This window comes from Saccostrea cucullata, unplaced genomic scaffold, assembly GCF_032062105.1.
Source record: "Saccostrea cucullata isolate Sc308-1 unplaced genomic scaffold, CSIRO_AGI_Scuc_v1 ctg5855, whole genome shotgun sequence".
Classification (NCBI taxonomy): Eukaryota; Metazoa; Mollusca; class Bivalvia; order Ostreida; family Ostreidae; genus Saccostrea; species Saccostrea cuccullata.
Genome location: NW_026935091.1, coordinates 1 through 12,490, shown reverse-complemented (window position 1 = coordinate 12,490; position 12,490 = coordinate 1). Strand labels below are relative to the sequence as shown.

The window sequence follows — 12,490 nt, the reverse complement described above, 5'->3', positions numbered from 1 at the left end:
TTCTATTTTGTGACTTCGTTCTCTATACAATATATGAATGATGTATGCTAAAAGACGACCTTCCGCATTTCCTCAAATATGTGTCAACACACAATATCATGCTGCTACACGTACGTGTAAATTTTGCTGCAGCATATATTCTAAAACGCCGATTGTTAATAAAAATGGAATTATTCAGTTGTAATTTTAAATAGTTAATTGATAGGCTCCATCAATGCAATAATTAATTCGATAACTTTACAACTCTGTCACTACTGTACATACACTTGTGTACACATAAGAAAAGGTTTTGGTTTGTTTCGTTTTATTTACGCATATGAGATTCTATCATGGCTTTCATTTAAACCTTCAACTCCTAAGGAATTTAAGTTGTACGTTTTAAGAACTAAGTGGATAGCATTAGTATTCCTGCATTTGGTAGGAAGACTACCATTTCATTCCGAAATAGGAAGGGGGGGGGGGCATTTCTCGAAAATGTTGAAAATACATATGTCCCGAACTGGATATGAAATGAATAATCTGCCCCAGACCAGCGCTCACCTCCTATAAATTAGAGGGTGTTTTTTTGCTTGCCAGACATTTTTTTCAGTGAAGAGGGAAATAAATAATCTGTCTTTCATCTTATTGGAAATAAATATTATTTTTAAAAAATGACTTAGGAAAACATGCCAACCACCCCTCTCCTTCAGAATAAAATGGTGGTCCCCTTACATGTACCTGTTTTGAATCAATGATCTCGTTTTTAGTTCCTTTGATATTGAAAAACAAACTAACACTATGTACATGCTGGAAATAATATCTTGATGGAGATTGACACCCACCACACAAAGCATATGCAAGTTAAAATTTCCACATCTTAATAGCCTTTTCAATACCTATACAGTATAAGTAAATGTATATGAAAAAGTCAAAGCATAATTTATTGATCAAGAAAATTTATTTCATAAACAGCTTTTCAAATTCATAGGTAGACTTTATAAGGAATACTGAGCAGGTGCAAATTATTTCCATCACTTCATGTTTTTGTGGATGAAATCAATTCTGAAAATACATGTATAAGAAAATCAGGATATACATGTATACATATCATTATTGAGAGTAAAATGGTGTTTAAAAATTAGATTAAATTCAAAACAATGTATTGAAACATGGAGCACTGAATGCATAATTAATTGAAAAATAAATTAAATGCAATTCTACTGTTATATTTGATGATTTTGCCAGGAATATTGCTTGGTTTATAATAGCTTATATGGAGCATACCATTTTCCTTAAATGATGGATTAACTTGCTGCCTGAATGAATCCATAGATCCAATTCTTTGGGAATAGCTGCAACACATTATAATGCTATGAGATTACTAAATGAAATACATTGTAGAATAAAATGACATTACACACACAAAACAAATCATGATATACAAGATATTAAATAGAAACAAAGATGTGTTACAAAACTTTTCTGGGGAATTAAAACCTCTGACATTTCCTAGACAAAATAATTAGTATATGAAAAAAAAAACATTCTTTCATCTTTACCAAAATGAAAAATAAATATAATCACACCTGCATGCTTAAAAAATGTGAAATGCTTTAAAAGTATACCCTGTGGAGAAATGGAAGGGATTCTTATTTATTCATCCTCAAGCCTGGAACTCTTGACAGCTAGCTACAAAAGCAGAAGTTTTATATATCATATAATTAAAACAAAAATAATGTATAAATTACAGAATTTTTATTGACTTGACATGTAATCAAACTAAAAAAATATTTTGTTTCCCCAATTAATTTAGAAATTCTATAAATTTACAAACATAGATTTTAAACTGTAGGTTTTGTTTTCAACATAATGATACAGACAATATTTTATAGATATATTAGGTAGCATGTTTGTATACTGTCAGAAAGAAAACAACATAACATGTTTAGTAAATCATTGTCAACTCATTTACTGAAACAATGAATTCAAAATTTAATTTAGTGTATATCTGTATTACTGTTGTCACAGTTGATCCCCATTACTACACATAATATCTCAAAGAATATAAGCGAATACGCAAGTTTCGAGATTATCTCCCTTGGTGCACTCTTTCGTTGAGGAGGAGAGTTTCGTCGCCGCGTAAACAAACAGGTGGGACAGTTATTTATATATTGGATATATCGCATCATCGATATACTGGTTTATCATAACTACATAATTGTAAAGATGCACTTTTCAACTCGAGAATAACCGAATTAATGTAAAGGCGTCATTTTTTAAAGCAACAAAATCGGAACAAAAAAGAAAATATCAGTGGATGTGAGACTTTTCAGACGAGGGAAGAGAGATATGGACCTCTAATAAATACGGTACACATGCTTCTGAACATTGCATGTCGGCAATGTAAATGACACATTGATTATTTTTCTTATTATAATTTCAAAGAACCTACTAACTTTTTAGAAACTGTACAATCATGAAAATCTTTTACTTTTTATAAAGACCACGACGTTTATTTCGTTTTCAAGTACCCTATAATTGAAAGAAGACTTGTAAATATACACAGCTGAGCTTGATAAAATCATAAAATGCATCACTGCTTAACATTATTATCTTTCTATAACTTTAAATAATTTTTAAAAGCCATAAACATCGTTCATTTATTTATGCACGTTTGTGTACAGAAACAACCTGTCCCACCTCCATGCTGAAATGGATACGTTTTGCGCCTCTATCGTAGGAGAGTTACAATCTCGAAACCCGCGTATTGACAAGAACTCTGTACCATATATTTATGGTGCAATTACATAAAAAAATTCTAATATAAAAAGTGTGCAACTTTGTATGTGTATGTTGGGACTTGGGGGGGGGGGGGGGGGGGGGGAGGGGGCATAATATACACAATCGCAATACACTGCATTAGATTTTCACTTACTGTGATAATACATGCAAATGATCATGTACACACTCGCTATCGGTTTTTTCTATGATGTAAACACAAGAATATCTAGATATTTTACATACATGCGCATACATACCTGGGCTAAATGTACTGCAGAGATGGATCTAGGGAGCTGATGATGATCGTCTCAGTCTTCCATTATCTTCCAAAATAATGTCCTCATATTCTCGTAATAGGGTTAAGCAATGCCTTGTCTCTTATCTTATCCCTATTTTCTTTTAAGATTCCCGGTTATTGCATTAAAATCAACTGCATATCTCAGCTGATGTCGCCACGTTTGTAGATGTAAACAACACTCCGTGTCATCGAGTGCAAGCGTTTGGCTGAAGCCGAATGCAGCCAAGCGGCACATAAAAAGTGAATTATTCTATAGATATGCTATTCTATGTAAGAGAAAATCACTTATAATTATTTATTTAAACATGAAATTATTGACGTTTGCTACAAATTCTTGCAAATATAGGTAAATAGTTATTTTGAGCTCTATTTCCTTATAAGGATTAATCAAGGCGGAGCAACTGTCATGACGTCAGACCTCATTATGACCTCATTACCATATTTTTTTCATGTGTTGCCTTAACTGTACTGCGAAGAGACTGAATGTGAGGATAACGCATTGTTATGTAGGGTATTTTAGACTGAAGTAAATCATTCAAATACACAGAAAAAAAAGCTTGTAGCTTTTTAAATGCCTGGGAAACACACTTTTTGACATTTTAAAATTATGTTCACTTTCCAAAAGATTTTAAATCCAGTACAGGGAATAAAGATGACTCCACCATCAGCATGAATTCATTATAGAGTGTTCGACATAACCATGTTTTACTGTACTATGTGTAAACATTTCTTCCCTTACATCATGATACTAGACAGTGTAATAAATACATTTTCCTAATTGTTTAAGCCAGTAGTTGGTAAAGGCCCATAGAAAATATAGTGATAAGCATGAAAATACAGTAGAACACAACTAGAATACAATTAATTGGTGTAGCAAGTTAAATATTGTACTAATCAGATACTCAATACATATGATTCAGTACAATGTACTTACTCATTTATAGCTTAAAAAAATTTTATATCAGATATTTGACATAAAAATGATGATAATATTTTAAGAACCTTTTTACAACTAGCTTTCAGCAATAATTTTAACAATTTGTCATTATTATGGATTGTGTGGTTCAAGTTAGGGAAAGTATAGATAATTTTGTTTTGAATATATTTCTTTGTGCTTCATATTTTGGACAAAGCAAAATGAAGTGTATTTCATCCTCAATGTTATTAAAATGCTCATAAAATACTAGAAAAATGAGCTAATTATATAATTTAAAAGTTATGCATATTTGCATTCAGAAAGTACCAGGCCATATAAGGGTCCGTTTTTTCGTATACGGCAGTCATAAATTAATAACATTTAGTAGAAATATTACTTTAAAAAAGAGTTGGGGTACATGTATCTTTTCACCTATTTAAAGTCGTTCCCTGCAATCGCTAGTTATAGGATTAATGTTTGCTTCCTTAACTGTACTTAGATTCAAATAATTGGAATAAATATGACTCTTTCATAGGCATTTTTTTTACATTCTATTGCCTTGGTTAAACAGGTGCTTTTTCATTATCAATTTGACGCTTTTTTCCTGACGCAACTATTTTACGTCTTAGTTTACGTCGTAGTACGGCATCCATGACGTTACAGACGTAACGTTGTTCGGCGTCGAAAGGGTTAAATCATCCAATACTTAATATGCTATAGGGTACCATAGATTAAGAGTTTGCTGCTAGCCAGATATCTTTTCATCTTGATGATATACATGTGACATTAAAACTGTTAAGTATCGTACAAAACAAATTTTACAATTTTAAAAATGAAAACTTAATATGAAATTTACAGTAACATTTTCTATCAGTTTTTTTCTGTTCTGTTTTAATTACATGTAACCGTCTTGGTAAAATGTTCATTTTCTGAAAATTTAAGAAAATCCTATATCATCTTTACCAAATTTTTCTTCTACCACTCCTTAGAAGCTAATAGTGCTGTATTAAGGCACAATATATTTGAAGTAGGGAACAAAATAAAGATTATTTTATGTTTATAGTAGAACAACACAGTACACATGTAAAATTTTAACTTCATGGAAACAATAAAAACAATATTTCCAGTGTCTAAAAATTACAATTTATTTATAGTCAGTGCCAAGTTAACCAATGAAATTATAATATAAATGAAATCACAAAGTGTCCCATAACATCTTTTAGAATTTTATGAAAAGTGTAATCATGGAATTATTAGATAAATAGTTTAATTTACAATTCATGTCTCATATTCACTGCTTTTTCACTTGTTTTATATTATGTCAAAAAATTCAAATAAATAAATAAATAGAATCATGGTGTTTGCATTAACAAATGAAGTTTTTTTCTTTATCACCAGTAGTTTCTTTCAAGAAGTTCACTTTCTAGATTTTTTTTTTATTGCAAGTTTTAAATCGACCTTTACTTCATACTGTTCATGTCCTCTATTGTCCCTGCCCTCTACTGTTAGGAATGAAAAACACTTGTCTTTTTTAAAAAGCAGAATTTTGTTTGAATCATCAGTCTCCAACATCACTGTAGATTGTCCGGTCCTTTGAATGAAACCATATAAACCGAGTTCCAGTGTCGCAGTGCATGTAGGTGTTGGTACGAAAAAGATCTCTCACTTTTCAAAGGCTTTAGCGTTGAGTACAGGTTGAAATATGCAGCCCTTCACTGGAACGTGTTGGCGTCTTCATATGAATTAATTTGATCTAGATTCTCATGTGCGGTGATGAAGCAACAAACTGTGGACTATTCATAGCACTCCATTTCTATAAAAGTACAAAGAGGACAAGATTTATTCATTGATGATTGATCACCATAATATTATTATTTTTATTTTTTTTAAATCTCCCACAATTTTAATTTGGGAAAAACACAAATAATTATCTATATATATATATATATATATATTTAGAAAAGAAAAACACGACAACACAAGTTGTAAAACGTTAGCGCTTTCATTCAAATTCTTCAGACGTTTTACTTTGAACATTTGACGTTAAAATGTTATGGTAATGACGTTGTCAACAATACAATGACGTCACAATGAATGTTCGGGAAACAAGCAAAAGCGTATATATTGAACATATGAGAAATAAACATACATGTATATAAAATACAATAAACTATGCTAAACTGTTCAAAGTTGGTTTTAAAGACTTAATAAAATGGCCCCTACCTACGCTACTCTAACATTAGGGTATTTAGAAGAGATTCTATATGAGAAAATAAGTGATCGGTTTGATTCAACTACCGCTATCAACATTAAACAGAAATGGAAAAGATATCTTGATGACTGTTTCATCATTTGGAATGTAAACAATATGAATTTAGACATCTTTTACAACATTCTAAATGAGCTTGATCCCGACATACATTTTACCGTAGAGGAGAACCTGGAAAGTATATCATTTCTGGACGTCTTAATTACTCGAAATGGAGAGAAACTGACAACTGATGTATACTACAAGACGACAGACACACACCAATACCTCCATTTCGGTTCATGCCACCCCAGACATACTAAGCGTTCAATACCGTATAATTTATCGAGAAGAATCTGTACCATAGTCAGTGATGAGGAACGAAGGAAGGAACGTCTTAAAGAATTGAAAGGGTATCTTTTGGATCAGAAATATCCATTAGAAATTATAGAAGATGGAATTAAAAAAGCCGAAGAACTGGACCGTAACCAATTAATTAATCCGCCGTCTACAGACACTACAGAGGAGAAAATACTTCCTTTCGTTACGACCCACAATCCAAGAAATAGAAACATGACCCCATTTGTTCAACATCTCAATGGAGTTCTTAAAACCGACGAAAAAATGTCAAAAGCTCTTCAAAATTTCCAATTCATAAATAGTAAGAGGCAACCGAAGAACCTCCGCCGATTATTGTGCAAGTCGCATTTTCAACAAAATAATGTGCACTCAGTCAGCAAATGCCCTGACCGTCGCTGTGGAACATGTCCGTACATAAGAGAAGGAAATACCTTTAAAATTGGGCCCAAAGAATTTAAAGTTAATGCTAATATGTCTTGTGATTCTAAAAACGTCATATATTGTATAACGTGTGAAGGATGTGGCCAATTTTACATCGGCGAGACTGGAACTACTCTCCGTACCCGTATCCGAATCCACAAACAACATTTTCAACATCCAGAGTACAGACAGGTCAAAGTTAGTGAACACCTGGACCAATGCGGTAACGGACATTTCACCGTGTTCCCCTTTTACAAATTGTTAACCGACAGTACGGTAGAAAGAAGAGAAAAAGAGAAACATTTTATTAAGTCTTTAAAACCAACTTTGAACAGTTTAGCATAGTTTATTGTATTTTATATACATGTATGTTTATTTCTCATATGTTCAACATATACGCTTTTGCTTGTTTCCCGAACATTCATTGTGACGTCATTGTATTGTTGACAACGTCATTACCATAACATTTTAACGTCAAATGTTCAAAGTAAAACGTCTGAAGAATTTGAATGAAAGCGCTAACGTTTTACAACTTGTGTTGTCGTGTTTTTCTTTTTTAAATATTCATTGCCGGACACTGTGACTATTATATAATTTATTATTATATACAAACTTTGGATATATATATATATATATATATATATATATATATATATATATATATGGCCCTATATATATACATATATATATATATATATATATATATATATATATATATATATATATATATATATATATATATATATATATATATATATATATCCAATGAAAAAAAGTCAGAAATCACAAATCTCGAAAATCATTTTTACTGTTAGCGCTTTCTGCCTAATGGCTCTTCAGACAGTTAAAAGTTAAATATAAAATTGCTTAGTAACGTTCATAAGCACGAGTATTGTCCATTGTGACGTCATAATAACGTTAAAAGGTAGCATTATAATTCGCACCGTTACAATCACTTAAATAAACCAAAAAACCAGTAGAAAATAACTTAAAACTGAAGTAATTATTTTCTGTTAAGTTTTGGGTTAAATAGTTTAATGAAGTAGTCCTCCTTTGCTACTCTGGATATTTCACAGTCATTGTGCATTTTATAAAATGGAAATAATTTAAATTTCCCTTTCCCACAGGTAGCAAAGTGCTCACTGCACGGCGTATTCCTTACGCTAGGGTCCCGAATTTGTTGTTTATGGACTCGCACTCGTGCGTTCAGTTTGCCGGTTTGTCCTATGTAGTTTTCATCACAGGTCGGACAGCTTATGCAGTAAATAACATTTACTGATTTACAGGTCATGCTGGCGTTTGGTGTTAATTTTTTACCACATTTTAAAGTTTTTTCGCTTCCCTCCTCCAGATATTCACATGTTCCACAACGTGGGTCACAGCACTTTTTGACGACTTTGGCATTGATTGTTGCAAATCTTGCTCTGGTTAGGATTTTCTTCAGATTGGGTGCCTGTCTTCTGCTATTAATAATTTGAGACTCTTTGATGATGTCTTTTAGATTCTGAGATTGTTCTAAAATGGGAAAAAATCTCCTGGCTGATCTTAAAATATTGTGGTTGCGTGGATTGTGCGTCACAACAAAAGGGATGTCGCTTTTTTCACTATCATCCTTGCTTCGAGTGTTTCTTAGTACAGAAGTAGGAATGTTTTTTGCTTTTTCAATTCCGGCATTGATAAGATTCTCCGGATAATGTTGTTTTTGGAGATATGATTTAAATTCTTCTAACCTTTTCAAGCGTAAAGTTGTATCGGTTACTATTGTGCATATACGTCTTGCCATATTGTATGGAATATTACGCTTAGTATGTGATGGGTGACATGAATACAAATCCAAATATTGGTGCGAATCTGTTTCTTTGCAGTACAGGTCTGTAATAATTTTGGTATCATCCTTAATTAGAAGGAGGTCAAAAAATGGAAGTTGTCTGTCACTCATCTCCATTGTGAACTGAATTGATTCCTGTAATTGATTTATTACCGTATGGAATTTTTCTAAATCGTCTTCAGTTTTATTCCAAAAGATAAAAATATCATCAAGGTACCTTTTCCAGTTTTGGCGAATGTATTGTACAAACGTTTCGTCAAATATTTCCGGAAGTTTACTATATAGCTTTTCTTCCAAGTAACCCATAACTAGAGTGGCATAAGTTGGGGCCACTTTGGTACCATAGCTGTGCCCTTGATTTGAAGGTAAAATTGCTCATCAAAATGAAAATGGTTATTTTCTAAAACTACTTGAAGGGCTTCAAGTATAAATTCTTTAGAGAATCTTTCATTCGTTTCTGTTGATTTTCGAGATTTGTGATTTCTGACTTTTTTTCATTGGATATATTTTACTGTACCAAAACCCTGGATTTTTCTTAAATTATATATATATATATATATATATATATATATATATATATATATATATATATATATATATATATATATATATATATATATATATATATATATATATATAAAGCACTAAAAATGACCAACGACACGAACAATAAAAATTGTCAAATTTTCGGGACGCCCTGTCCCTTCCTCAGGACAAAGAAAAAAGTTAAAAAGTCATAAGAACAAAGGAAAAATAGAAACAAAAACAACTAGCACTACTACTAAACTACTAAACACTAGATATTTACATAATTAATTACATGTTGAATTCGAGATTTTTAAGAACAATAATAAAGAAAGAAATCCGGACCGCTATGAAATGCGTCCGGTCTATCGGGTATACTCGGGTGAAGTGCGATTTACATAATTGAACGAATTAATTATGCTAATATATATATATATATATATATAATTATACAGACTTCCTATTGATTAAAGCTTGTGTATTCAATTGAATTGAGACCTTATTTGCAAGGGTATAAATGGATTCAAGTACTTTTCAAAAATATAATTCTACATACAGGACATACAAACTAGTTTGTACACAACTTTCCACTATGAAGATGTTATTCATCAAACAAGGAAAAGAATATGTAGTGGAAAAGTTTTAAAATAAATGTATGCATATTTTCAAGCACAGATCCTCTCTCCTATATATCATAATGATAATAATTATTTTAGCTATTTCAAAATGATTTTTTGTACATACACAAATTCATTTATCTGCACAAGTTTTTATAAAGTTAAAGAACATTTGCATTAAAAAAATATTTACACCGGATTCATTAACATAAAATTAATTATTGCATTGGGTTAATTATTACGTTTTGTTCATTACACCTCAGTTTATGATTAATTGATTGCAGATAATCTCATCAAAGCCACTGCAACTTTTATTTTTGACTTCCGTAAAATTAGAGGAAATTAGGATTGAAAAACTTCGTAGCATGTGTATGCCCATAAAACCAAATGGAATTTTGTGGTAATTAGTCATACGCACAATATCATACTTTTATTATATTGTTCAAATGATTTTTCATGCACAAGCATAACTACTTACCCCTAAACCAGTATAATCCTGATTTTAAGTAGGTCAATGCTGGTTTTAAAATAGGTCAATGCTAGTTCTATCCTTTGCTTGCTGATGTTGATCCAAGTAATGCTGTTTTTAAATGTTACTTATGCTGATCCTGATGCTGGTTTATGTAACAAAATTAGTTCCCTGCACTTTATAGATCTTACCATTTTTTTGTAGATTAATAAAAGATATTTTCCTTAACTTGAAGAGTGTTACTGTTTTCTATAAGTCTGGACCGTGACTTTATAAGTACCAAAAATATTTGGTATATGTCAAACATAATTCGACATGGGTTTATTTAGTTGAAATTTTAACTATTAAAAGAGATTTAAAACGCGACTTTTAGTCAAAGCAGCAGACCTTTCCAGAAAGTACAAAGTATGCAGAAAAAAAATAATAGCTTGCATTTTTGATTTCAACTAGGGTATGCCCTTGCGATATTGAAATATGTTAATGACCTACATTCAATAAGGGCACTATGCATTCATCACGTGACTGTCCATCGATGGGACCAAACTTCATACAGTACAGAGTGGATTATACTATGCTATTTCCATAAGTATTTAAGTTCTGTGATCATAAAACAGATTAAAAAAATAAATTCAACTTTTTAAAAAATTCCAGTTTTTGCACGTCTATTTCCAGTTGCTTGCATTAACAGATCTGATAGATATTAATCTGAACCTTGTCGGAAATTTTCGTCGTTGATGACGTCACTTCCGGCCGTGAAATATGGACAATGTTCTGATTATTAAAGGGTCAGCTTGTCCTGAGATCTCCTCCTATACGACTGAAGATATCGATTTGAGATTTTCAGTGAAGGTAGAGGAAGGATAGTAGATGTGACATTTTGCATATAGAGCTTTCCAGGTAAAAAGGCATCGACGCTCGCCTGGGCTCAAAAAATAGGCTCATACGCATCTCGCAAAAATTGATACGTTTTCTTTTATATCTTTTTACTGGTTAATATTTTGTTAAGACATATATAATAAAAAATGTGCAATATAGTAAGACCTTTCATTTGATATCAAGAAAATGGGGTTAGTCCTTCAAATTAGGGGCACAGAGGGGCCAAAAGTCTTTCGTCTTTAACTCTTTAATGATCAATATTTTGTGATACATTACTGAAGCAAAGATATTCAACTTAAGGATTTGCAACAATATATACTAAAAATTTGATCATATGTTACGTAATAAAGGGTCATAGGGGGCTAGAATGCCAAATCTTTGACGCTTTATATCTCGAAAAGCGTGAATATTTTGAAAAGAAATATTGAACAAAAGATGGTCAAAATAATGTTCCCAACAATATGCATACTTTTAATTTGTTCATTTTTTACGTCGAAACTTCCGTTGTAAACCGGAAGTACATGTAATTTAAATATATGTATTCCGATTTTTTGTTTTTTTTTTCTTCATTTTCTAATGAATGGAATTGTTCATTATAGAGATTTAAAGAATGCGTAGCATCTTAATATTTCCACCGGGAGTACGGTTCGCTAAAACCGGAAATCGTCTAAAAATAAGTATTTTCCATCGAAACTTTCAGGGATGATTACTTCATGCTTCATTTAGAGTTGAAAGTAGTTTTGAGCACATACGGTCGCACCGGAATTGAAGAAGTAGAACCAGAAGTTGATTGGAATTGATAGATCCTACATTTTTTTTGTTTCTAAACATATTTTGAAGAATTCTTGTGCCTTTCTGACATTTTTTATCTTATCAGTGGAATTATCACAACAAAAGTCTTATTTCATCAGATATCGGACGGAAGACCTACTCGTTGCTTGCAACGAGATCGCATCTAGTTAAGGTCTTCCGTTTCCAACCGAAGAGCTTATTGTTTTAGTTCGGTTTCTTTTTCTCTATTATTATTATTATTATTAAGGTCTTCCGTCTCCAACGGAAGACCTTCTTGTTATTCTTCGGTTTCTTTTTCCCTATTATTATTATTTTTTTTTTCCAACCTATTTTTGTGCACGCCATTTCTCAGAAATGGCTCGGTCAATTTACATGAAATTT

The 12,490-nt window shown here is 31.7% G+C and overlaps 1 long non-coding RNA gene across 1 annotated transcript; it reads right to left on the bottom strand.

The window, feature by feature from the left end:
• Nucleotides 1–892: 892 nt before the first annotated feature.
• LOC134241863 (uncharacterized) lies at nucleotides 893–3,380 on the bottom strand. The gene is made up of 4 exons (XR_009986740.1): nucleotides 3,018–3,380; nucleotides 1,605–1,668; nucleotides 1,264–1,331; nucleotides 893–1,041 (listed from the first exon to the last, which is right to left on the bottom strand). It is a non-coding gene; the product is annotated as an uncharacterized LOC134241863 (long non-coding RNA).
• Nucleotides 3,381–12,490: the final 9,110 nt, after the last annotated feature.